We start from the raw sequence: 6,474 nt of genomic DNA on the forward strand, positions 1-6,474 counted from the left end.
TTTATGCTAGAGGGCATATTCTGTAGTGGTCTAATGTGGATTTTACTGGACAATGGGAGTGATGATAACTTTGTTTCCATAAAGTTTGTTAAGGAGCATGGCCTGGTGACACGAGAAGTTCTTCCATACACAATGGAGTTTGAGGTGGAGTTCAAGATGGATTCCAAGATGGAGTGTAGATGGAGTCTAGATGAAAACCTAGATTGGATCTCAAATAAAGCCTAAGACCAGGTTAGAGACTAAGACCAAGATTAAGTCTGAGTTTGAGATCAAGTTTGAATACTAATACAAGTCGTGGGGTGAAAGCCCAAAGTGATTATCCCTCAGGGGGAGGGGGGGTGGTGTGGGGTTGTGGGGGGTTCCAAAAGTATAATAGGGAGAGTGTGAAAGTTGGACTCTTGTGGAACTAGTTTGGTTAGGAAAAGCCAATAAGGCTACATTTATATGGTGGGTGATGATATAATCATTAAAGAGTCCAAGGCTAGAGTGAACATGGATGGACAAGTGGGGTAGATTGGTGAAGTGTTTAAGAGCCAACTCTAGCTCCCTTAGAAAATTATATTGTTGATGCTCCCAATCCAAGTGTGGGTGGCACAACTTACTTGGATACCTGGTGAAACCTTACTCTAGCCATATGGCTAGCACACCTAGGAGTACCATGAGGTTCGTATAAAGTTGTAGTGTTTTGAAATGTCATCCCAAATGTTGTGAATATGATTGTGGGTATAGAAAGTTACTTATCGGCTACTCCTTTCAGATATTCTTTCCTTACTGCCACAACAATAAAAGGTCAATATTGCTAAACCCTTTATCAGTCCTTTTTGTTTAAGTATTAGTAAATTAGACTTTGCATCTATACTTGGCCGAATGAATATAAGGAAGGAATTCCTAAGTGTCTATTTAGCCAAGCATACTTGGCTAAACAGTTCGGCTTGTTAGTTCTCTTTAACTCTATTTTGCATTGGCTTGAAAAGAACCTTGTGTATTGAAACTAGTCCCTGATGATAACTTATCATGTTTGCTAAACACCCTCGCTATCAGACCCTTTGTGTTAGTCTCATTTTGGTCCTAAATGCTATTTATGGAAACTGTCTAGATTTGCTTATTTGGCATATCTATAGAATGTAGAGATTGTCTTGAATAGAATAGTGTTCATTCTGTGTCCAAATTCGCAATCTAAGAATATTCCATATTTAGTAAGTTTTAAATTTGTCCCAAAGACTAACTCTTGGTACTAAAGGCTCTTGGTATTAAGGGTGGCTAAGGTTGAAAGCTTAAAGTGTGTGTTCTTCAAGAGGGGTGGGGCTGTGGGGGGTTTTCTATGGTAAATCACCATAGGATGAAAGGTGAAAACCATGTGCATTACATTTGGTATCAGAGGATACATCTTAGTGAGTACTATCCAATGAGATTGGGCAACTAGTCTTGTTGCATATACAGAGATGAAAACGATGATCCGAGTGGGTACATATTTAAGTGCTAAAACTTCACATTTGTTCTTTGGGATGGATTACCTTTTGTACCATATTGTGTGAGCTTACGCTTGGGCTCATAGGATAAAATAAGATGTTCCATTTACACGAGTTTGCATTTAGGGTTGTGAGTGAGACACATTAACAACTTAAGGTTTTACTTTTGAGTTAGCATCATTAATGTTAGCCTATTGGTGGTTCCATGAGTTATTCTATGTATTATGGGTAAAAATAAACTTTTTCTAGGTTTGCTATGAGTGGTAAATAGGTTGGTCCATATCTGTTTAGCATGGCACTAGTGAATCCTTCCTATGCATGATTATAAATGGATCAATCAAAATTGTAAAGATTAGTCTATTAGTTCAAGTAGTCATTGTCGCGCTCTCTTATAAACTTTTCTTGGATTAGACTGAAGGTAGTGTAAATGCAAGTTTGAGGTTTAGTCTAGTCAAAGTAGAGTCCAAAAAGAGAATTATCAGAGATGAAGGATCAAACATATAAATCATTTTTTCTTTTTGGAGAGATGATTTGCAACAAAGTGTTAACTTATTGCATGTGTTCACATTATGTAATCAAGAGTCCTTATTTTGATACATGTTAGTTATAATGGTTTTATAAGTGGAGTCATAAGATGGATAACGATGAAGTGTGAAACCATTTTGTCTAGGCTTGCTATTGAAGGCTTAGGTTACAATGCTCAATTATTTTCCAGAGAACCTTACTATTGCCCCTTGAGGAGCTTGGTGTTAGATTAGTTTTGAGTTTGGTCAGAAAGAGAATAACATGAGCTTGTCTGTGTTATGAACAAAAGTTAATGGTGTTAGATGTTATAAATCTCTATCAGTGGGGTGTGGCATTTATATTGCATTTTGTCGAATAGAGTTGGCATTTAATATTCATGTGAACTTTTGAAGTAATAATGTAGCTTGCTCGTGGTGTTGCTCAATTGATGATCAAGTCATTGTGATACTTATATAATATCCATGTGAAGTTACTTGGTCAAATGATGATCAAGCCTAAAGTGGTTGATGATGAAGCTAGTCTACTTACATGTAGTAGCATTGTAGTAGCTTTGACTAAGTTTTCAATAGTGATCTATGATATACTAAGCTTACGTTGGTACTTTATTTCCTTGAGGGTTTGCCCATGTGGTGTTGGAAAGAGTTATAGCATTCACTTATTATGGCTTGTTTGTTTATTCATTAGCACTTAGTAAATTATTGGAAGGAGAAAGTATGTAGTTGAGGCATTGATATCGTTAGCACTTGTGTTAGTGAAAGTGGTATTATTATTTAGAGTAATAAGGAATTTTCCTTGAAACTTGATTTTCATGTTATTTTTCTTGTTAATGTTTAAGCTTCACATTGGATCTTGAAGGTGGTTGAAAAAGAGTATTAATGTAATATGAATATCCAAAAATATGGTCTTCATGATTAAAGCTTAGATATTCATTTTGTAGTTTGGCGGATGTCAGTGTTGAATATCGAAAATATGGGCATAATGTTCGAGGATGGGTTGAGGTGAACTTATGTGAAGTTGTTAGTAGGAGGAAGTTGGTTGAGTTTTGAAAGTTTGTATTTCTAGATTGAAAGTTATTATTTCTCTAGGATGGAAAGTTTTCACAAATTTTTTTAGGTAGTTGATCTATTAATCACTTTGCTCAAAAACCATTCCTTTTTCGTAAGCTAGTATAAACTAGTGAAGGGATTGGAGTTAACTTTGGTTGGGTTAAACCTTAGTAAGTAGTTTGTATGATGTGGCCAAAAGGGATGTTAACTTCTTTGAGTTAAAATAATTGAGTTGGATAAAGTCTGAAGTTGGTTTAGAAAAGTGGTTGTTGCGCTTTTCTAGAAAGGTGACCTTTGTGCCTTTCTTCTGTAGCATTATGTTTGCTGCCAAGTTGCACCTTGCATTTCGTTAGACTTAGTTGTTTGAAATTAAGATGTTAGTACCCATACTATAGCTTTGTCTATAAGAAGGTTGTGTACTAATATGAGTCGATCTCATGATCTTCACTTTAGTTTCGATTAAATGTTGATCATGCATAGCTAGCCTCTTTAAAGCATGCTCAGAGCTATTGGTTAGACGTGTTAGTGAACGTATTGCGGTTTGATTGGATTTGAATTGTTATTTAATTTGTGCTTGTCTATATTTCTATATCTCATACCTAGGGTATTACGTTATATTGGATAAGTATATAACTCGATGACATGAGTTTAATGTTTGGGTCTTGTGAAACGCAAGTTGAAAAGTGATTACTGGCAGCTTGGCGACTAGTGATTTCTTGTAGATTTTTGACACTTGCTTTGCTTAATGATGATTTAGCAATAATAAACTTACTTTATCAAATAGTATTGCGGAGGATCATGTTGTTAGACTTATATGGTTATCCCATCTTGGCATATTAACTTTATCTCTGTTAATATCATTTGGTTGCATATAGTTTGTGATGTTAGATTATATTGAGTCTTGGATGTAATGGATCACTCTTTAATGATGTGTTATTTATAATTGAGTTTAGTTGAAGGATTGGTCTTGGATACTAGGTATAGTATTTTTGACTTTGGTTAGTTTGGTTGCTAAAGAGTTTTAAGTGGTGATTTACTTTTGCTTTCATCAGCTCTGTTATGGTGTTGATGGCATTGAAGTGATGCCATGTCGTTGAAATTCAAGTGAGATGAAATGTCTCTTCGTATGATTGATATTGAGTTTCAGATAGTGTTGATGATTTGGTTATAGCTTTGTGTTATTAATATTCATACATTTGCTAATTAGTAACTATGTTGACATTCAAATGAGCTAAGTGGCAAGTTGAGTGTTATGTTCTAGATGAAATTGCTTAGTAGGGGTTGAGTTTTAGCTTTTCCTTCAAAAGTGATTTAGTCGTGGACTATGCTAGTTTTACGAGAAGAAGGATTAATGATTGATATTAGAATGTTTGAGTCTTTATTGGATTTGAGTTGGGGATATATTAATGTCGCGCATGTGACTTCGGGTATCGAAAGTTACCTGTCGACTAGTCCTTACGGACACTCTTACCTTACTGCCACGATGGCAGGAGGTCGGTATTGCTGGACCCGTTATCAGTTTCCCACTTGAGCTAGTTGAGAAACTGGTCAATGACCGTGTACTTAGATCGGATAAACATAAGGTAGGAACCCTATGTGTTTCTTGCTGAGCATACTCGGCCTGGTTTGAGAAACTCCTGTCATTGGCTTGCACTTGCTAGTATCAAGAACCCCCGCGATATTGAGATTGGTCCCTCAATATCGCTAGATGATAGCTTACCGTGTCTGCCAAACACCCTCGCTATCATGCCCTTTGTGTTAGTCTCATTTCGGTCCCAAATGCTATTTATGGAAAGTGTCTAGATTTGCTCATTTGGCATATCTACGGAATGTAGAGATCGGCCTGAACACAATGGTGTTCGTCCCGTGTCCAAATTCGCAATCTAAGGACATTCCATATTTAGTAAGTTTCGAGCTTGTCCCAGAAACTAACTCCTGATACTAAGGGAGGCTTGGGGTGAAAGCCCAAAGCGTGTGTTCCTCAAGGGGGGGGGGCTATGGGGGGTTCCAAATGTATAGTAGGGATAGTGGGTAGGTCGGGCATGGCCGACCAACCTGAGGCATAGTCTAGCTCCCGCTTGCGTGCCTGTCCTTGTTCTGCGTCCGGCTTGGGTCTAAGCCCAAGTTCCATTCCATGCTAGTTGGTGGAGTACCCATATCCTCGCGTTAGGCCACCGGTATGCCGAAATAGCGCCAGACTCTGTTTGGCTCCGTTTTGCGTGCTGGTCCTGGCATTGGGATGCTGGTTGCTCTAGGACTGTTCCAAGTCGCTCCGGGCTCCTGTCCCTTCGCTCCTTGGGCTATATGCTCGGGAGTTGCTCCGTGGTCCGGTTTCATCACTCCTTGGCGTCACGCTTGGGAGTTTGGCACCGTTCCTTCGTTCAGTGGCCCAAGGCCCTGAACCTCGGGTTCCTATGGACACGTGGCATGGACACGTGGTATGTGACATGTGGCATCTGTCACGTGGCACAAAGAGGGTTTAGGTTCCGCTTCGTGGTGTTATCCTATGGTAAATCACCATAGGATAAAGGGTCAAAACCAGGTGCGCTACATTTGGTATCAGAGGATGAGTCTCAGCGAGTACTATTCAATGAGATTGGGCAACTAGTCTCGTTGCATACGCAGAGATGAAAACGATGATCCGAGTGGGTACACGTTTTGGTGCAAAGACTTCGCATTGGTTCCTTGGGATAGGTTTTGGGTTACCTTGTTGTACCTTATGATGTGAGCTTGCGCTTGGGCTCATAGGATGGATTGGAGATGTTCCATTTGCACGAGTTTGAGCTTGGGCTCGTGAGTGAGGCGCATTAGCAACTTGAGGTTACACTTTAAGTTGGCAGGATTAATGTAAGCCTATCGATGGTTCCAGTGGTTCCATGAGTTGTTCCATGTACCATGGGTGAAAGTAAACTTTCCCTGAGTTTGCTATGAGTGGCAAATAGGCTGGTCCGTAGCTGTTTAGCACGGCACTAGTGGATCCTTCCTAGGCATGATTATAATTGGATCAGTCAAGACTGTAGGGAATAGTCTATTGGTTCAAGTAATCATTGCCGTGCTCTCTCATAAACTTTTCTTCGATTGAACTGAAGGCAGTGCGAAAGCAAGCTTGAGGTTTGGTCAAAGATGAGACCGAAAAGAGAGTCATCGAGGACGGAGGATCAAATACGTAAATCATTTTCTCTTCTTGGAGAGATGATTTGCAACGAGGTGTTAACTCATTGCTTGTGTTCACATTATGCAAGCAAGAGTCCCTACCTTGATGCATGTTGGAAGTGATGGTCTTACAAGTGGTGAGTTATGGGATGGATAGTGGTGAAACACTAAACCATTTTGTCTAGGCTCGCTATTGAAAGACTTGGGTTGCAATGCTCAATTCTTTTCCGGGGAACCTTGCTATTGCTCCTTGAGTAGCTTGGTGTTGGATTAGTGTTGAG

This window comes from Selaginella moellendorffii, unplaced genomic scaffold (assembly GCF_000143415.4).
Source record: "Selaginella moellendorffii unplaced genomic scaffold, v1.0 SELMOscaffold_21, whole genome shotgun sequence".
Classification (NCBI taxonomy): domain Eukaryota; kingdom Viridiplantae; phylum Streptophyta; class Lycopodiopsida; order Selaginellales; family Selaginellaceae; genus Selaginella; species Selaginella moellendorffii.